This window comes from Vanacampus margaritifer, chromosome 2 (genome assembly GCF_051991255.1).
Source record: "Vanacampus margaritifer isolate UIUO_Vmar chromosome 2, RoL_Vmar_1.0, whole genome shotgun sequence".
Lineage (NCBI taxonomy): Eukaryota > Metazoa > Chordata > Actinopteri > Syngnathiformes > Syngnathidae > Vanacampus > Vanacampus margaritifer.
In genome coordinates, this window is record NC_135433.1 from 21,709,289 (window position 1) to 21,731,421 (window position 22,133).

The 22,133-nt window shown below is 42.0% G+C and overlaps 1 long non-coding RNA gene across 7 annotated transcripts in view; it reads right to left on the reverse strand.

The window, feature by feature from the left end:
- The window catches only part of LOC144044786 (uncharacterized), a 71,818-nt gene that overhangs the window by 11,377 nt on the left and 38,308 nt on the right, over window positions 1–22,133 (reverse strand). For 6 of the 7 annotated variants that reach the window (XR_013291361.1, XR_013291356.1, XR_013291362.1 and 3 more), the window contains one exon: window positions 12,847–12,907. The exons of the other annotated variant lie outside the window; for it this stretch is intronic. This is a non-coding gene — a long non-coding RNA (uncharacterized LOC144044786). The remainder of the gene's footprint in view (window positions 1–12,846; window positions 12,908–22,133) is intronic. 7 annotated transcript variants of the gene reach the window in all.

A 22,133-nucleotide genomic window follows, 5' to 3' on the forward strand; every position in this document is an offset into this window, starting at 1 on the left:
GAATGATTAGTCTGTATTATGTAACCATGGAAGCATCAAATTACAGTGGAAAAGTTGAATGTCTCAAAAGACATAGAACTAAAACGCACTATTATGCTTGAAGTACGAGACTTAATGCCCCACACCGAATGATGCAGCCAACGCAACAGACCTCTCACACAGGGTATAGGGTTCAGCAACTAGTTTTCATTGGTGGCCAAAAGTTAAAATTGCTGGTAAACGGTGTGGCAGTGTTGCCAATCAAAAGCACCATGTACAAGGCTGCATTCTCAACCCCCCACTTCACTTTCCAAATACGGTTTCCAGTCAGATGAAGGGTTAACGTCCACACACTTCTACACAACGCAGGGGTCAAATAAACCACAGTGTAGTATCTTCATCTGGAGTGCATTTCCTGCCCTCAGGCTAGGCATTTGTCTACATGGCTCTGTGTTATGTCGTCCCCTGACAACACCAAAACAGACAGAATTTAAGGACAAGGAACCTCTGCGTCAAGCGTGCACATCTGGACCAATTCCTCATGGGGGATTATGGTGGTTTAGGATGCACTTCTGAATGTAATTTTCTTACCAAGAAGCAGATATGTGCAATCACTGGTGTCGACTAAGGTCCAAATTTCAGTGTGGAATGGAAATTTAAGAGGATAATAAAATTACAGTGAGTACAAATTACAATGCCCTCCCCAGCTTTTGCTGGAAAAAAAGGAAAACCAAGTGCCGAATTTTACGGGCTGACAAGTGGAGAGACAGTTATATTGTGCAACAACAGCGGAGGGTTATTATCTTGTCTGCAACAAAATGACGCAGATGGATTGTCTGTCATTCTTTTTTCCCTTTAAAGCCGTCGAGAAGTAGCGAGCGCCGGTGCCCACGGGAGCTGTGAAATGTTAGTTTTGGAGTCAAGGTAAACAGCCTCTCTCCCATGGTGGGCCTGTACCCTACACAGAGTAAGCACATGTTTCCCATTGTGGTTAAAAGGAAAGGGGGGGATTAAAGTGTAGCGCAAGCCAGAGCCACAGTCATATACACCCCATGGTGGGATCACAGTACTGCTCAGGATTGCTGATGCAGCCCGCATGGAAGTGGATGGTGCCTGGGGAGAAAAAAGCCTTTGCCGGAGCTAACTGATGGACCAGGCCGGAATTCTGAGCTTTTTTGACAGTGGTGTTGTGAGGGCGTGCGCGTTTACTCACTGACAGATCCGCCTAAGAATTATGAAAAGGTGTTGAAACCAAGCACAGTTTTTCTTTTCCACAATCTTTTCTAGGAAGAGAGATCACCTTCTGTAATGGAAATTTACCAGAACAGGCTGCTGCATGTGGTCAGATGTCTTTAGACTCAGTCAAGCAGCATGTGGCTGCTCATCCAAGGTGAATTTTTCTTTTCTTGTTCTATAACTAAACAACTATGGTCATGAGGCGGCTTGAGTTTAATACAACTACAAATACTACTCCTTAATATTGAACTTTCTAGAAATATACATTAATGACCTAATTAAATAAAATGAGACCATTTTTGAACACAGCATTAATTAAATGACCACATTGCTGCTCATTCTGGTGTACCTACCTTGGCCACTTCGGGGCAGTTTAAGAATATTGTTCTTTGAGACGTCAGGTAATCAGTACGGGACTAATATTAGTCATGCTTCGTACGGGACAAAAATTGGATTTGACCCGCTTCAACAAAAGGGCCAGCATGTCGGCGAAATTTGTTTTGAGTTAGTGACAAAAATAGATCGTTTGGACAAAAATGCAGATTTGGAGTTTTCTCCAAAAATAGTCTCCTTGAGGTTTCTGTTTTCATTAACCAGCAGCACAAAGTTAAAATTGGAATAAAAGTGTATGAAAATAAGTAACAAGTGTTTCTTTAGCCAATGTGTTTTTAGACAACTTTTGCTAGTAGCGCATCTCAGAAACTTGCCTCAAAATAGCCCCAGAGTTCCTGACCTCACCTCCCCACCAACGTCACTTCACAAATGATTGATATAAATGGACATAAAAAAACAATAAAAGTCGAAATACACTTGAATGTGACCCTTCAGAATGAAAGTGAACAGAAGACACGTCATAACAACAGCATCCTGCCTTATAGCAGAAATTAATGTCGTCCTCGGTCCGAACACAACGGCCAAGGTATGTAATCCAAACAGAGATAATCTTCAATTCCCTTTTGCCAGAGACTATGACTATGACATATGACTGTGAGTAATGTTATATTGTCTGCCGACATGTTACGTTTGCATATCTTTGTGTTCAATCCATTGTTGAATTTGTTATCGCAGAGTAATTTAGATGATATTTAGCTTTAGCGTTAAATTTGTGCACTGAAAGGCTAAACTATGTGGTTGGTAGGTGTAATACTTTTTTTGCCGGTAAACTGCAACTGGGAGTGGAAATATACAGCTTGAAGTAGGCCTGGGCGATATGGCCCAAAACTAAAATAGCAATTTTTTCACGATTTAGCAATTTAGCATTTCTCACAATTTGATTTTCAAAATGACGATTAATTAATTCTATTTATTCTCCAGCCCTAGCTCGAAGCCTCTTTGAAGCATCGTGCACTAATTTGCCAAGTTGCTACTTGAAGTGGAGTGGTCTGAGTTCACAAACCTAAGCTAAAAAAAAAAAATATATATATATATATATTTTTTTTAATTGTCAGAAAGACAAACGACTGGGGCTCACATAAAAAAAAAAAACTCAGTCACTTGTATCTCAAGTCACCACTGCATAGGGCAATAAACTACATATAACTCTTGTTAATATAGAAAATATTGCTACAACATCTTCAAATAGGCTATAACATGGAGTCAACCGCAGACAAATATGGAGACCCAAAACAAAACATCTGGTTTTAGGCTGGCAAAATGTGAGCTTTTCATCTCCCCAACTGGGACCTCCAAGTCCAATAGGCCACATGCAGGTAAGCACAGGGGACACTTTTTAAGGCAAGAGACTGTGACTGTGCAGCCAATTAAAAGACAATTTAAAAAAGGCAAATAGTGCGATGGGCCATTGAAGAAGCTACGCATAGTGAAGCATATCTGCATTTACCACAAGCTGCCAATTAACCAACACCCCATGACACTCAGCTGTGACCACTTCAGCTGGAAAGACCACAGAGATAATTCTTTCTAGGCTGCATTAAAAAACAGGAGGCAATGGGTTAGGGCTGGGGGAACATTCATTTTTACTGTAGCTAGTTTACGGGTGAGTCAATCTAAATTTAACAAGCTAATTGTTAGGATTTAAGGGTTAAGATTGGAAGCAGATACCTCCATGAGTGTTAGTGCAAATGTAATCATTTAATAGTGACATGCTAATTGTTTGTTCGGATTTTTATCAGCAACAAATAAATCAAAGGAAAATCTTTCTTCAATGTAGGTGACTCTTAGTCAAGAGCTTGTCAAGGGGGGGAAAAAAAGCTGTCAGGGCCTGCAATGGGTGGAGAAAGTTGGAATGAGAAACACATGAAGGCTAATCCAGTCAAGGATTAAGAATAGGCAAGTATCACCCATGATAAACAAATGACTAACATTCCCAGTATGTGTAGTTACGCGCCCCAGGCCTCCAAGAGACCCCAACAGGGTCTGGATCCAATCCCGCACTGTTTATCAGTGCGAGTCGACGCCACCATTTGGGAAACACTCTGGGGACAAGGGCCAAAATACAGAAAATCCATCAGTCCTACTCTGTTATAAAAGCTCTCGAGGGCCAAACAGAACATCGACAAACCCATCATTGGTTAGGTAAGTTTACCTGGGTTTCCAACAACAGTGTAGACATTTTTTTTTTAAATATTAAAATTTGGCACTTCCACATAATTGCATTGAGGTTTTTATTCACAATATTTATAGTGTCCCAACTTTTTGGGGGAATTGGGTTTGTATATATATATATATATATATATATATATATATATGGGGTACGCGGACGAGTAAACAACAGTGTTTTCTGCTTCCCAATTCTTTGTTTTCATTTATTTTGTTAAATGTATGTAGACCATTCACCCCAATTTGTCAAAGTTGTTAGTTTATTGAAAAAAAATAAAAATAGTTTTCTTCTTCTAATGGGGTGAAGTGTTATTCATATGGCGTAGACGCTCTTCACTGGGCCTGGGAGAATATTGACCACAGCGGGGAAAAGTCGCACTGTGTATGATGAAGGCAGCAAAACGTGTGCTCGCACGCAAGCAAAAACCCGTAGAAAGTGGAGGGGCAGGGTTAAAAAACTGAGAGGGACACGTCCCCCCCGTCCCCAGTGCCAGCTGCGCCCGTGCATGCCTATAAAATGAGCCATCAATCACACACAAATATTATAATCACACTTTTAGTGCCAAGCCACAAAGTCTTGCAATGCTGCAACTCAGGAGTCAATAAGAAAACCACCAGATCAGGGCTGTGGGACCATGTGCAACAGCTATTTACATTACAAATCAACACTACAAGAGCGGAAGAGTTGCATATTTCAGCATTAGTGGCTAAATATTGATCGTTTGTATATCGCCAAGGAGGTGATTGTAGAATGCTGATGATCGATGATGTATAACTTGTAGCGCTAACAGATGCAATGCGTGTCCACATCTGGGTTGTTTACGGTGTTCAGTAACTATGAAAACATGATAAATAATACAATGCTAAAGAAGTTTGACCACGATTCTGAGAAGTTGGTCGATTTGAAAATTGTATTTTTCCGATTCAGTCTCTTGAAGGTAAGCCACTGATCACCTGGCACGCTGTACTGCTGAGGCCAATGCAGAGTACAGCCCCTATTACCATGACGGCTCTTCCCCGAGCCAAGCTGTCAAGTTAACTTGGCCATAGCCAAATTGATAATTGTGATTCACTCAAGGGATTTCTCCACAATATTGTCGGTGCTTCCTGTTTTCGTCACAGCTGCATAATCCGCCCACAAACACAATTTGTGGTTGGCCCGTACAAAAAAACAGACAGATCGGTGAAAATCAGCGGCCTCTGTACAAGATGGATTCTCAGGAGTTTGTGAACGACAAGAATTAAGAGCAGAGCAAGGTTACTGTCAAGTCACTGACAGAGAAACATGGAACTTGGCAGCAAACCAAATATTTACTTGGTTGTTTTAATTCATACTTGATGGGCGGGGCAGGTACTCCAAAGGCAGAATTATTTGTACTGTATACCAACAATAAAAAGTAGACGTTTGTTAAAAGGGTTCTCTTCATTTGGGTCATGGTTGAGCGTGATCTGGAGCCTGTCCCAGCTACTTTGGGTCAGAGATCGGGTACACCATGGACTGGTTGCCAGCCAATCGCATCGTAGATACCAAACATTCACACTCACCCCTATGGACAATATTGTCTTCATTGAACCTAAACAGTCATGTTTTTAGAATGGGGAGTACATGAGAACGTACGAACAGCTCACATGGAGGCCACAGCCAAGATTCAAATCCCATTTAACCCATTAAGGCCTAAAGCACCTGGCAAAACATGCCTCTAAAACCTGTGGGTGACTTTAGAATCACCCCCGAAAACCTAAAGTTTTCCTGTAAATTCAATAATATTGTCAATGCTTACTAAATAATTGATATTTCAGCTCCTGAAGAAGATAGCATAATTCCAAAAACATTTCAGAGCTTACACCTGTGGCGTTCACACAAATCCAAGTTTATTATTATTAACCTTAAATATAAAACAAACAACTGTGTCGCATCTGTGGGTATATTTACCTTCAACACTTTAGTGCAGTTGCAATAACGTCGGGGAATCGAATGGTAATTATTCGTCGTCCATTCTGTTACAAAACTGTCGAAATTTTTAACATCCTCAGTGTTTACAAACATATTTCTTAACAATATGTCAGTGTCGACCGGTTACACTGGTTCGAAGTACTCCTGCTCTGTTGTCAATCGTCGTCATTTATTTCATAACTCCCGCGAATCTGCGTCAGCCATGAATGCTCAAATACAATTCCAGGACATGCTACGAGGCCCACGTCCTCCTCTCGTGTATATTCTTATTAATTGCATCGGCTAAGAAACCAAGAATTGATGAAACAAAATAATATGACATATTCGCTCTCCCGGCTTAAGGTAAAATTTCCATTCCAATATGTCCCTATTTAATTTCTAAAGGCCTCAACATGACAGTAGTATGTGTGATGTGCTGAGCGATGCACTCTAATCCAGCTATTTTGTTCCACTCCAGCGTTCAAATTCAGCGTGATAAAAAAGCCGAGACGACGACGTGTTGCCTTCTACGGCTGTCTGGCCCGCAATGCTTTGCCCGCTGAGCTGAGAGCTCCATCAAGCCTGAAGGACTTTGGCCGCACAAAAGCCTTCTGGAGTGCGACTTAGCCACAAAATAACTCTTTGAATGTGCACTCTGCGTGGTTCAGACTCACAGGGGAGCACCGGGGTCGCCGCCGCTGCCACTACCACCAACACATGCTGGACCTTTCTCCTCAGTCACCCCCTCTCCAACCCCCACCCCTAATCCCGGCCTACATGACTGACTCCGCCTGAAAGCCCCACACGCCAAGAAGCTCCAGTAAGACCACCTGCTCATCAAACTAAATTGTACTCAGCGAGGGTGATGGGGAGAATAGAGAAAATGAAAAAAAAATTGAGGTGTTGGGGCAAAAAAAAAAAAAATACACGTCTTTGATCTTGGCAAACAAAAGAACAAATTGCGTTTCAACGCCGCAGCACCAAAGGGTCAAAATCAGCGTCGGATCTCACTCGGCTCTGTTTGGATGTGAGCGTGTCGATAAAGCTTCCATCAGTCCCAGCAAGAGTGTACCTTGCAGCCTTTCATCTTAGCTTCTTTTGTATTCCGCCACACTTTTTTATCTGTTGTCTCGCTCCTCCATCGGGCTACAATTGACTGTTATTATTCCAAGCAGTATTATCTTCATGAATGCCACAGGTTTGAGCACTCTTCAGGAATCGGAGTCTGGGCACAACTGCAGGCAATTTCCTACCCGAGATAAAAGCTCAGTGGAGAGGCTGTAGACCAGCCAGACAGCATCCTCCCTCCTCATCCTTGGAGAGAGGTAGCAGCGCAGGCACGGCTTTCATCTTGGGCCATTTGGGCCTTAGTCAGAACAAACACATTAGTTGCGCCCGGGCACCTGATGGTAGGAAAGCCCTCTATGAATCGCTGTTTATTAATCTTACAAAAAAAATAAAAATAATAGCATTCATCAGTGGCCTTAACATACCCGAAAAGGTCCTGCCCCTAAAATACTTTGAGTTCTATCCCATTTGATTTTAGGTGAGATGCAAACTCCCCATTGGAGTCGTACATTCCTACAGAACATTACTGAAAAGTCACACATGTATCCTAGTGTAAATGTGTATGCTTTTGGTTCTCAAATACAAGCCCCCCAACTCCGTTGCAGACCCAGCAGAGTAAAAAAAAAATAAATATACCCCCACGTTTCAGCATCTGCGCAGTCCTGTCTATTATTACAACGGGATGCATGAAAAAAAGTGGCAAGAATTTGTGCCCAAAATTGAACAGAAGACGTTCATTTTGATTTGGAACTTAAATTGTCGTACTTTGACAAACTTCTACTCTGGAATTCGCCCAAATGAGCCCCAGTTAGAGGAACATGTCCTTTGATTGAAAGTGGCGAGATGGAACACACAGAGAGACCTTAAGACGCGGCGGTGCAAGAACACCAACTGGCACAGTTAATGACAGCTAGCCGGGGCCATTCCCCAAAAGTCAACCATGCATGACGAGTTGTTTTAAAGGACGGTGTGGAGAGCTGACGTGTGGCCAGGTCCATCGAGCGACTGGAGCCTTGGCTTAGTGCCTCGAGCCCCCGCCCAAGCACCCCACCCACCTCGCTCCACTGGTCACACAGCATCAGCTCCCGTCCCGAGCCCGGACACTGATTTATGGGACAGGAGGATTACGGACAAGCCAGCCGTAAGGACCACCCAGATGGTGGCACAGGCCGAGAGTCCCCAAACTCGCATGCTTGAAAATAAAGACCTTCACACCCCATAACAAATAATGTTATTCAAAACATGTTGGCGCATATTTGGTTTGGTGTTTTTTAAAAAAAATTTTTACAGTAGCCATTTTGATGTTCTAAATAGGACAGTTCAAAATGTCCACACAACTTCTGCAGAGGGTAGGGCATAGGCCTGGGAGTAAACTATGACATTTTGGTACGGATATGGCTAATGTTGTGTATAACTGGCACAGTCCATCCTTCCAAGAACCAGGAAAAAGTCTGCTAACCATCAAACAAGATCCCATTAATGGAATTGAAGTTATACTTTGTGTCGTCATCACACAATAGCATTGGACAGTAATTTGGATATCAATGTAAGAATTAGGCAAATATTGAGGAGACCAAGAGAGTGACAGCCAACTGGTGGTGACTGTGGAGCACAGTGCTGTAGTGACCCAACAACAGGTAATTTACTACGTAGTCATTTATTAAACCGTATCCTCAAAATTGACAGCACAGTAGGTGTTAATAATAAAAGAAATATAAATAGAGACAATAAAGAATCAATCTCAATGTCAAAACAAAACTTCTCAATGAAAAACCAACAGGCATTATAACCAAGTGGCGACTTTGGAGGACAATACGGTAGTGGCATACGAACAGGCTGAGTGGTGGTTTACGCCGGCATGCTTGACCAGAAAATACTGGTACCAAGTTTTGCATGGTGGCAAAGGTTTGTCACACTAAATACTTTGACTTGACCCTATTGTAGTATCATAATCAGTACAATTGTTGTAGCTCAAAACAATGATTATGTTTACATGCAGTCAATAAATCCCTTTCAAAACCCGAATATTGGCAATATTGGGTTCTGGAAAGCCATGTAAACATGCGCGAAAACCCGAATAAGAGATCTGGGTCCTTTTTCTCCCCCAAATATTTGATCATGTAAACGCATATTGGGTTATCTCTGAATGAGGATAACTGGTTTGTGTTCTGCAAACGCTCTATCCACAAGGAATCTTGATCTTTTAGTATAGAAAGTACTTGTTTGTACGGCCGTCTGGCACACTACTCACTGGAAATACACAAGCAGAGATGAACAAAAATGGCAAGCCTCAGCACAGGAACACACTTTTGGAGCAGGGAGGAAACATACTTCAATAACATGGTGAGTAGAAAATAAGAAGCAGAAATGACGTCTATTTGCATCATGACACTGTCCGTGCATTGCAATTTAGATGGGGGTCAATCACATTACAATGTGTAGGGGAAAGGGTTATTCCGAATCTTTCAGAAAACAGAATTTTGACCTTAACTTTAATATTGACGGCATTTAAACATAGTCAAATCTTGCATCCACTAAAACAGAACCTCTAAGCAAAAATGCAAAATTGCAAACTCCACCGTTTGTACTGTTGTTCCTCTAAGTTGGGCAGGTCACACATGAAAAGCAGATCACGCCATTTGGAAGAGCTGTGTTCACCACTCACGTGGGAGGCATTAGCTCAGAAGCTTCCTTGTGACCAAAAAATATGATTTGATCATCAAAATTTGCACACGACACAGCAGATCAAAGAAAGGATTGTGTTCGATCACAAAATATAATTTTTATATGTGTAGAATGCAATTGTGTGTCATGCAAAAGACCATCCCGTGTGGTCACAGATGGGCTGCAGAAGCCAGGAAGTAACTCTGGATTTCATCACCACTGATTCAACACAATCGCAATGTGTAGTCATTCACTTGCAGGCCCGAACTGGCCCGACTCACATTCAACACACTTAATAGTTTTCTTATTTTTATCCAGCAAGAGTGAAAAGAGGATACAATGAATGAAAGGGACATATTTGTCACTTGCCAGGCAACAGCAGAACCCAATGTACCAGTAGGATGACCTCAACAATAAGAGTCGGTGACAAATCGGACGTGCTGCATTCCTTGCACATACACTGACCTCATAAAAGGAGACAAGTAGGCAAACACTCACCTGCCCTGAGCTAACAACATGTGCGGAGGCCAAAAGCGCAAACAACACATGCGCACACTTGCCTGTCGATATGTGCAGACAATGATGGGAAGAAAAACAGCTTAAAAACTAACAGCTTGTTGGGGGTTTTGAGAGGAAGCATTTAGACAGCCTATGAAAGAATTGACAAAAAAAATACAAATAATAACTTACAAAGAAAGGCCAAAAAGATTGAGCTACTGCCTGTATACACATCTGCCAAAAAAAGGCAGACACAAATATCTTCATGGCATGGGAGAGAGGAAAAACATCTCTCTATTGTTATGGCTAAATGTGCCAATTGACCGGGAATGCAGTAGCAATGCGACAAGATTTCTCAAAAATGACAGTCTGTCAAAAATGTTGAGTATGGCTGGAATGGTCACTTCAACATGAGAATTTCGGAAAATCTGATAATTGCTTCTGGCGAAATTTAGGTGGTTTTTTTTTGTGTGAAAAATAAAAGGCTTTTTGGTAATGTTTTTGTGTGATATTGCCTATAGAAAATCTGACCAAAAAACACCTTCAAATTAGATTAAAACAGTATAACTTCATTATTTCTGTAACCTTGCCAGCAAGCTGAATTCTCGCGGTAAACCCCACGAGACTCCATCTTGTACTGCACTCGCTGATTCGTTCGCAACCGACCTTTTTTTAGGTCGGACCAATCAGGCGTTGTTGTCAAGCTGACAAAATCAGGACAGCCCGAAGCCGTTACTTGGAAACAAACCAAACATGGCGACACTGGTGGACGACTGCATGGACAATGCAATTAATTCTGTTCTTGAGAATTAGTTTCCTTTTTGAAGAACAGCTGGAGGTGCTTCATGCATTTTTATTAGCTGCTGAAGATGTTTGTCTTTTTTTTTTTTCTCCTTATGACGACGGCATTCACATTTGTTGCCAAAATTGGTCAAAACAAAAGTTTGGTAGTCATGCACAAGTTGGTGCATCATCCAATCAGTATTCTACGGAATGTCCCGCCTTTCCCGAGAAAATCCCAGTGGAGCGGTCCTAGATTGATATTATAGAGAACGCTCTAGATTGAATCACAATCATCAACCTGGCTATTGCCATTTTAAAATTTAGTCTCAGTTTTAGTCCAGTTTCAATCAGACTTGTGAGTTTTTACCTTAGTTAATCAACCTCATCAAATAAAAACTTATTTAGTCCATTTTTAGTTGACTATAAATCTAGCATTTTAATTTTTACGCCCAAGAAAACCAAATTTTATTTGTTTAGTTTTAGTCAATAAAGAGTGTAGATTTAGTCAGGACAATCATTTCATCCCTGTATATTAATTTTGTCAGCAGATTATGTTTAACATTTCGGATCTAAACGTAATTCACATAAAATTTTGATGATGAAAAACCAACTACACGCACAATTACAATATATCAACAAGTGGCTACTATGGCTCATGCTATGAGCTAGTAAAATAGCCAGCATTAGTTAGCGGTCGGATTAATATTATTGATAGAATGTTACGGCCGTTGGATGAATGTTACGTTACTATAATTACTTTATTTTATTTTTTTAACCTTTCACCGTGAATCCACCTCCTGTTTTTCCCCTGTGTTTGTGCATGTTGGACTCGCTAGCTGCAGATTTGAAAGGTGTGTTACTGTGTGTCACATGATAGTGTCACAGTGACAGATTAGCAGAGACAAGATTTTACAAAATCATATTGTTTTCGTCTAATCGTTCATTACCTAAAATGTCTGTAGATTGTAGTCGATTTTTTATTAAGTAAGTTTCCGTCTCGTCTTCATTATTCAACAAAAATGCATACTGATTTAGTCCCAGTTGTTGTTTATTAATGAGGGTTTTAGTCTAGTCTAGTTTTAGTTGGGTGAAAAATGTGTGCTGATGAAATTATTTTTGTTTAGTTTTCGTTGACGAAATTAACACTAATTGCCAGGTTATTATTTCGTTCTTAACATTCTCCCAAACCCATTTTGTAAAGTCTACTACTTGGGGAACTCCCTTCTCCGATTAGATGACACACTTAAGTTAAAAATAAGAAGAAAAAAATCCACCAATCACCTGTACGTGCCAAAATTTTGATTCAACAGGTTTATTTTTTGGGGGGATTTTGTTGTTATGGAAGATTTTAGCGGAATTTGAAGTACCGGTACTCATTCCATGTTTTGTTTTTTAAAATAGAAAATTCATCAATGGCGTCCCTAATAACATAAAATGCATTCATGTCAAGCCCAATGATTTGTGTGGGACAATAATTGATGAGCACATGGCACACAAAATCCCCTAACGCCTCGTTTCCTGACAGTCACACACCCCAGAAACTTCCTGGTCATGTGACTCCCCCCAGCTGGCCTTTGATTGGCCGCTCACAGAAAACAAATTCCTTCCCCATCACCATGGAGATGAGTCAACAGCATGTCAGAAGGGGTGGGTGCGAGGGAGCTGAAGGGGCACAGGCTGACCCGCCGTAGTTAACAATTCATCCCTGTATCCGGCTCCCAAATGATTGGGCAAACACCAAGTTCTGTCCAGTCAATAGGGCCGGCAAAAGGGGCCGAAAAGGGGGCATCACCCCGGTGTGACACGCTGACAGGAACACTGTGGCGGGTGGGCTCAGCAGACAGGGGTGATGCGGGAAAGTGGCCAGATTCACTTAGCACTGCATGATTCTATACATTGGTGCATTTTATTATTTTGTTTTTCATTTGGTGGTTGGCCACTCGTTAAAATACCAATTGCATCAGATTGAAGCCTCGAGGATATTTGGCAAACGTCCATATGTGTTGTTCAAAAGCTCCGGTTAAGTTAGGAAGTAATAAAGCTGTACTGCCTCGTGATGACAGCTAACTTATTCAAGACAGGTTTTATGGGAGGACAACGCTATAACACTTCAGAGACATACTCACCATTGCATCTGTGCGAGCCATTGAGGGTTGATGCCTCGTTCCTGGAATTCAGATTCTCTCACTGTGGAAGTAAGAGAGACATTGCATCACACACTGACTACATACGGGGTATCAAATTAAGGCAGCAGTCTTTTTCAGACCCTCAGGCCTTGCTCCCCCAACAGGTGTGAACTGTGGTTTATGTAAATAATACAGACGCTGGCTACTTAACGGCTCAGGACAAGACACCAACTGGAATGTGTCATGAAACTCCCAACAGAATAAGAAAAAAATGCACACAATACAGGACAAGGACAAAAGATGAAACATTATGTTAAAAGTTGCATCATCAAGGTATAAAAAAAATGTCATGGTGTCTATGTCACAGATCTTCACGTACTGCGGGTGGGTCTGATGCCTCACTCGTAATAAATGTTGCCAGTTGCCATGGCAATGACAGATATTCTAAGTGGGTGCACATTGTTGTTTTGAGACCTTATTTTGGTCAGAAAGTGTTAAAGCATGAAAAATGAGGCCCGGATGGAAAAATTGGTTCAAGCCACAGCAGCCGCTTACAAAAAGCTGACCATTTTACAGCCTAGCGCAGCAGCGCCTGGCAATAGCGGGTCAGAGACAGAAATAACAGACAAGCCTAGGGTGGATTTTATCAATGTCACATCATACAGCAGCAGCACCGGGCTCCAATAAAACACTATTGGGTGTGACTCGGACAAAAGGGGCAAGGCTTTTATTGAGGTCAGATTTTAGATTATGCACAGGCATTCTCCTACAAAGAAACGGTAACCAGAATCTTATTATCCACCTGATTATCAGACTTTCTGGCCCCACTTTTTGAGGGAGGTTGCACGACTGAGCCGACTACTGGTTCTCTGGTGCTACTGACGTCACAACGCAGCGTGGTCATAAACACTTCTTTTAGGAATCTCCCAGCGCTACACACACTCGATGCATCTCACTCAAGCCAAAAAAAAAAAACGGCACCACTTAACATGTGGTGGAATATAAAACAAGGGTAAGAACACAAGATTAAAAATAGCAGATGCTCGGAGTCACTCCTCAAAAAGGTGTGTCAGAGAGGGAGTTTTTGGTGTGAGCACATTTAATCTGGAAATACTAAACGTAAAAATAAAAAATAAACGAAATGGAAAAATAACAACTCCTCAAATACCTCAGGAAACTGTAATTTAATGATATCCATAAATGCCCATGATGTGGTTTTGAGTCTATATAGATTGAAAAAGTGCTGGTGACCTTTTATGAAAAATCTTTAAAGAGGAAAAGGTTTCCATAAACTTTTAAGGTGGAATTTGGTGAGTTCATTTAAACGTTGCAGAAAATAAATGACATGTGCATGTGATAAAGTCTCATCTGGTTTGCGGACGAAGGGAATCATTCTTCTGCTAGGTATCATGATGCCAGCACCTATGTTGAACTGAGAGACGGACCTTCATTTGGAAAAGCGCTTTTCCGCCATTTTTCGGCATCTATAGGCAATTGCAATTGTCAATGACTCGCGGATATTCCCTATTCTTGGCAGGGATCAGTTTCGATCCCTAACAAATAGAAGCTGTTCAATGCAGTGTGTTTTCTTGTGGTAGTGTACAAAAAAAGTCTGAGAAATAATTATAAATTATAAACAAAGTCGAGTAGAGTAAAAATATACTTATTCACTGCCATCCCTCTTAGTTACAATGCATATTTGGCATTTAAAACTTAGCTGATTCACAAGCAATTCTGCTAAATGTGAATGATTAAAAAACCTTGCCAAGTATATTAAATCAGATTTGAAAATCAGGAAAAGTTTTCTTCATTTTTTCCGCTGTCAGATGCTGGGCGTGTCCGCTAAATGTGCTGAAACCACGTCCCACTCAACTGTCAACTGCCAATCAACTAGTTGGGTGAAAATGGATCCTACTTTATTAAACATCTGCTTTAACATCAAATATCTGCTGACAGCTTCGAGTGGATGGAGTCTATCCCACCGGGTCATCACAGGCCACAATGAGGCGCTCTAAAGCAGCCACACCAGCCTGAAGCCACACTCCACATGCTGGCTGTCATATAGGTCATAGAAAGAATCCCCATTTTCTGCATGACGTGCGCATACTCATGGCCAACAACAAGACACTCTAAAGTGGTGGCTACGCCATAGGACTATCCAAAGGAAAGATGTGTTTTCGGGTTATAGAGCCAAATTGTCGCATTCAAGCCACACCCCCTCCAGGAAAACTGAATTGGTAAAAAAACAGTTTAATGCTATAGCTGCACATTTGAGTAGTCATAGTTTCTAACATGTATGATGTATTTAAAAACTAACAGTAGAGTTGTTACCATTAAAAATGAAAGTGCAAAAAGAAAAGCAACGCCATCTGTTGGATGAGGCAGGGCACTGCATTCAGGAGTTCCGACAACAGCCGTGGCCAACCAACTAACCGTAACCCATGCTCCTTGTGAGTGTTTTCATTTCGTATTTGTGTGTTTGACTGTCCTGTTCAATAAACAGCTGAAAGTGTATCACTACAACCAAGCAACGGCTTACTAACGTGACAAACTCTTGAGCTGGGGCATGTAAATTTCTCAGTATAATCACTGTATTAAATAGCAAACAGAGTCGCTACAGTTTTGCTTTAATGAGTATGTGGGTGGCAGAACTCCGGAGGATGCCCTGCGGCCAGCCTGAGTCGCAAGTGAAGCAGAAGTGGCTTGTCAGCCGGAAAGCATGCGCGCGTATCTAAAAACACAAGCATAAACACGGGCGATGTCAGGGATTACACCCTCCGATACCGCCGCAGGAAACGCCAGACAGGTGTAGCCAGCACGGCGGACGCATTCCCCTCTAGTCTCTGCTTTTTTTTCTTCTTCTTTTTTTGACTGACAGCTCATCATCTCACCTCGCCTTCCCCGTGGCTGGATGAAGCTATTGTAAACATCTGCAGGCCTTACGAGCAGGAATTATAATGCTGTAATGCCATGGCCAAAAAGCCCCACAGCGCAATACCACACATTTAGTCATTGAGTATTTCGACTCATATTAGTGGGATGAGACAAAAGGGCAGCTTTAGATGGACCATGGGAGAATTAATTTGGTGTCGGTGCCAATCCGGATACAGGTGCATAGGCAGGGCTGTGGCATGTAGAGAGAGAGCAACGTTGGTGGTCGTGCACGAACGCAACATTATGGGAGACACAGAACTTCAAAAGAAGAAAAAATAAAGAGCAGCAATAGTCAATCATTTGCCCTAAGTAACAAATGCATACAGACAACATGTAAACAGTGTACACTGCGCTGTGATGCAAACAAACTAACAAAACTTCCTTGGGGGTGGTAATAAAAGCTGCAGTCCCGGTTCTGGGTGCATGCATACATTTTATTTTTTTGCTATGCAAATGTACAAACCATAGTTAAAATTGAGGCATCTGTGTTGCACAGTAGGTATGCGTGCATGTGCGTGTGTATGTATGTGTGTGTGTCACATTAGGCGGAAGGTCAGGCATTCGGAGACTTGTTTGCTCTTTCGCATGCGCTCTTGGGGAGCAGCCTCGTTTCGAGAGTTTGAAGAGTGACGTGCCGAAGCCATAAAAACAGGATGTGCAGCGTCCGCTGTGTTTGCTTAAGAACACCTAAAGAATGGGCCGCCGTTCCAAAACAAATCCCTCGACTCGCATTCCTGCCCGTCCGTCAAATGCGTACCTGTCGAACGGGATGTGACAGCGGGCGGAAAAGGGTAGTTAACCACCGTCGTGTTTGCTGTCGTAGGTGGGATGACTTGCAAGTTTGCTTCCGAGCGCGTCTGACACCATCGCTGAGGTGTGATAATGTTTTTGTCTATTTTTTTAAGCTACATTTAAAAAATATACAATACAGTTGTAGTTTTCAAAGTACAAGCCGTGTTTATTTTGTTTTGTGAGCTCTTTCAGCATGCTTTGTAGTTTGGCACAAAAAAAGTGCTGCTCAAACTGTTTATTGACACTCCTAGTTGAAGTTTACTGCACACAAAAATAAGAAAATCCCACATTTTACCAAGCCAATAAATTTGTCTTCTGCAAGAACAACAACATTCTGGAAATGTAAATTGTGGACAATCCCTAACCCGGACAGTAAACATCTAGCTGACTTTCCCTGTGCCAGGCCCAGCTACATGTGTGTTGAGCGCGCCTTAGTCCACATTAGAAGAGGCCACCCCCGCACCCCACCCCGACATGGCAGGACATGGAACCTGACGTGCTGAGGATTATGCCAACCAGAATTGGCACAGTATTTGGCGATAGAAGACGCCATTTTTCTTGCTTATTATGTCAGCAAACTCCCATTCAAATTAACGAAGGCGGCCGTTGTTTATGCACCGGATACGTCATTGCAATCACGTGACTTGGATAATGGTGTTACCCCGGGCATGCTCTTATTTTGATACTTTATCCGGGGATAAGATGTCAGAGATATTTGCACTTTATTCTTTACACACAATGCCTAATCGAATACTGGAAAATGAGTTTTAAGTGGTGTGTTCTTTTAAGGAATGTGCAAATTAAAAATGAAGACAATTAAGACAACAGTACATTCAACTTTGATTGAACTTTGCAGCTTGTACCAGCATTCCTGACATGTTTATAAATGATGGTGCAACTTACACTGGAGGCGACATTGTGGCCTTAACATTTAACATTTTTAGCTGATTCGTAGTTGCACAATGATGTGTTGTGTTTCGGTGGGGGGAAGCTGAAAAAGAATAATGGCATTTTAATAGGAAAAGTTCATTTTCACTGGTGAACAAATTTTCAGGAAATAAATCCGACTTTCGAGAAACTTTTTAGTTTCTTTTAAACAGGGTTTTCATTTTTAGGGTGGTTGGGGAAAGCATTACTTTCCAAGGGGACAAACATTACAAGAGAAACATGTTTTGGGGGGCACAAAAACAAATGTTTCTGTTTGGGTGAAAATCTTTTGTGAAAATCTTTTTACATAGAGTTCTGCAGTCTTTCTTTTCAAGCAAAAAGTCATAATCTTATGGTAATAAACATCCATTGTCTTTCTCTAGGGCCAGACTATATATTAATCATTAAATATTTATTAAATACACTATGGTTTGAACAAAACCAACAAAAGGTTGTTTCAGGAAGAGGCTAACATTTTCAAATTTTAATAAAATCATGTTAAACTGAAACGTATATTGCAGTAACTCGCCAATATCCTCACCAGTCATGTATATGCTAATCAGATTACACCCTTTTCCTCCTCTTTATTCTCATAAAATTATGATTTTTTTCTGCAGACTACAATTTTTGTTCGATGTCTTTAATACTCACAGATATCTGACATTCCAGTGATTGTCACAGTGTAGCAGAACTACAAAGGCAAATTTCTCCTAATCACCGGCCTTGTTTATTTTGAATCCGACAGTTTAACATCTCCTTTATGTGTGCTGTCTGTCCTGCATCTGCCGTATAACCCTTTTTAATGATGTTTACCGCAAGCATTTGGCCCGCTTGTTCTTACGTAACCAATGGATCGGACAGTAAAGCATGCGGGGTGGAAATCCATCAAGTGGGGAAAAAAACAAAAAGAGAGAGAGAGAGAGAGAAGCAGGGTGAGAATTCTGCCCTCTGCCCCGTATCAGAGCAGCCCTTGGGAGAACGGGATGTGATTTGTATGTGTGTTTTTCAAGAGGGGTGCTCATAAACAGCCATGAAAGGGGCCCCTCTATTCAGCCCACCAGCCGAGATGCGCTTCACTGGGCCCGTCTTTTGTTTTGGCCTTGAAAATTTAAAAAAAGGGGTGGGTAGATTATCTGGATGTGTCCAAGGCCCTGTGATGCCATTCGATTGGGTGCCCGCTTTGGGGTGCAAAAAAAAAAGAAGAAGAAGAGGCTTCAGTGGCGCTTGAAGTGATTTAAAAGATAGATGGGGGGAGCGCTGCCCGCAAATCCTGTTTGGGAGCAACCACAGGCAGGAGAATAGGGAGGCAAAGTGCCAGGGGAGCCATCATTCTATAGTATGCAAAGTTGCTCTCAACTTCATGAGCGCCGTGAATGTTAAAACAAAAGGCGGCGAGCATTCCTTTGTCACGTGACGACGGTCAATGCGCCGCCGTAGCGCGTGGGGTCGGGAAGTGCAGCGAACTTCCCACGCTGCCACAGCCACGGAAGAAGAATGCGCTTGCCCAGTGGCAGGTGTTACACGTTTACATGAAAAGGGGTCCACGTTTGATGAGAAAATGTAAAAATAAACGCAACTTCCTTGTCAGCATGACAAGTGTTATTACCAGTGACCGTGACGCATGAATGAGGAAAATACAGACATCTTATCACTGGAAATCATCAGGCACAGTGGATACAAAAAGTACAGGTACGAATAATTTTAAAAACATCATGTGACCTTTGAGCAATGAGATGCTTTGTCACGTCTCACTCCTGACGATAAGATGAGCCCCTGCATGTGGGACTATAGGCTTATTTAATTCAGTAAAACATTGTGCCAGCTGATGTACTGACTCAACGTTTTTCTTTGTGCGCATCGTGGACATGTTTGAGAACCAGAACATAAAAAGATCAAATTAACAAAAAAGTCTGAGTTGGGTATCATGCCCTGCAGGGTGAACATAGCCTAAGATATTGGCACATACTGTATCAGCGCTGTGCCCGTCCATGCATGGAAATCTAATAGGCATGAGAGAATGGGAGCGTCAACAAAAGGGACCTGGCCAAACAAAACCACTTAGGGATGAGTGGGCGCCTCGCAAACAGGCCGAGTCTTGTTCCGCTAAATTGCACTCTTCTACTCGAGTTTTCCAGTTATATCATTTCTCCGTCAGCCATCAGGAAGTACATTAAAAATATGGCAGTATGACTGGATGAATGGTGTACCATGTAGCTTGGACAATGTGAAATAAATTGAAAACTGACGGGATTACCCCACACTTTGCAGATCTCTGAATTCTTACCAAATGGCTTAAATCATTTGCTTATCAAACACTAATGAATGGTTAGGGTAACCAGATTTTCAAAATTTAAAACCGGGACGCTATATAATATACAGCAAATTTTACCACAGCAGGTGCCGGGGGTTTGCGGAAGAAGGCCAACATGCGCATCAATCGCTAATGCTAAATGCTAAAATCTTGGCTGACTGTTGACTGTGCTGAACAGGTCAATGCACTCAACTTTTTCCAACCTTTTTTGCTCGGTCCCGACAGTTATTGGAAGCTGGCTGTGCTGTCTACCTCGCACCAATCACACACTGTAACATTGGAAATATACAGCTAGAAAGCTCAGCTTGTCTTGTCTGATCAGCAAGTGTCGATCGCAGTGGATGGTAGGACTACATTTCCCACGATACTTAGCTGCAAAAGAAGGAAGTAGCTCTAGTTGCGGTCAACGCCTGCTACGTAAGTCTGTCATTGACATACACATGGTAAGAAACGGGATGCCGAGACAGGACCTGCGTAATAGCAGGACAAAACAATGAGGTTGGCAAAATCTGCTGGGATGCAGGACCCAAGGGTCAAAAACAGGACTGTCCCAGCCAAAATGAGACAAGTATGGTTAGAAGTAATTACTGTATATTTCTCACACTTTGTTGCAGTTAATGTTAGGCGCCTTTGAAGGAGGATAATGCAAGACTAACAAGTTGTTTGATAAGCTGCAACATTTCCAGTGAAGGAACTTGTGGGCATGATGTCAGCGGAAGTCTTTCATAGGATGTCTGATATGGTTCATGTGGACTTGTATTGATAAGATTACGGGGAAATTTGTTAGGAAACGTGGAAGGCGTTCAGTGCTTGAAGCTCCCCCCCCCCCCCCCCAAAAGTGTAGCCTACATCTGATATGTGAATGACGACAGGTTTGTAATGAGACTCCAAGCGCAGTAAACATACTTCTGTTGCTCTTGCATCTTTCCACGAAAGAAAACTATTGATGTTATACTGTGATGCTAAAATAAATTTTTAATAATTGATTACATACATTTATTTGATTAAAGCTACTGTCAGATTTCATTTCTTTGCCTCATCTTAAATGTCATTAAGTTTGACATTATGCCATTACAGTGGCTATTTGTATTTGGGTCCCAAATTCATATATTACGGGGTTTATCTGACTTCATTATGGCTCAGTAGAAGTGAAACTTGACCACCCCCCCCCACCCCCCCCCAAAAAAGTCTTCTACTTTACGGAAATTCAACTATCGCGGGTGGGCGTGGAACGCAAAACCCGCGAAAAGTGAGGGAACACTGTACATGAAAAGCAGTTTTAATTCTTGCATTTTGTTCTCATACTGTACAAAACGTGAACCGAACCGTGATCTTAAATCAAGGTACTTATATTTCGTATACCGTTACTCCTGGTATACTACTTAAAATCAGACCTTATCTACACATAAAGGCATGTGTTAAGGTACGAAGACTAGATTGTTATAATGTACGGGCATACTGTTCATATTTGCACAGTGGTTGGCAACCTTCACAACCTTAAAAACATTAGAATCAAAGAAAAACAATTAATGTGCAGAATGGGGGTGGGGTGATTGGGTTGTGTTGCATTTGAAAGTTTTTCAGTGTGCATGTCCACATTGTTTGAAAACAGGCTTGAATTTTCTGTTTTTTTTTAATCTTCGCTTTATATATGTTGTAATTCATTTTATTCATCAAAATTTGCCCGGGTTGTTAACTAGGTATGGCTTCAAGAAAATACCTTTTAATTGCAACTGTGCTTGTGTTGGCTGAGACAGGGCAAGGACTTACCTTGGGTCACAGCCAATGTCAAGCATTACATTTGTCCCTTGTCATCCCTCAGGTGACCCTCCTTGCAGAAGCATCGCCGCACACTTTCTGTCGAACCGGTTGGTGGCAAAGTCACGGTTCATTGTGATTCTCGTTGCTGTGGAGATGCTCAGGTGTCGCACACGAGCCGGCCCGTGCATCAGAACGCCGATGCGCTCGCTAAGCCATACCGCAGTGTGTCAATAATCAGGAATGTTTGGTGCCTAAACTAAACCATTGTTCCTGTGCCAACAACATCACAAATATAAGCACCAACACTACCCTGTGGGTACTGCTGGAGAAAAACAGACATGCAAGATAACGAGAAGGCTCGCATCCATGGCTTTGATATGTGTCCAGACAGCTTAAAGCTGGTCTGAATCATAAAGCTCACCACTACAGGTGGGGACGTGTCGAGCGGCGTTGTTGAGAATGAACAAAAAGCAGCCTGGTGGCTTCTTATTACAGTAGGACGCAGTATGAAAGAGACGACCAGCTGCCGTTAGCAGTTGGACGGCTTTGAATGAGAGCTAAG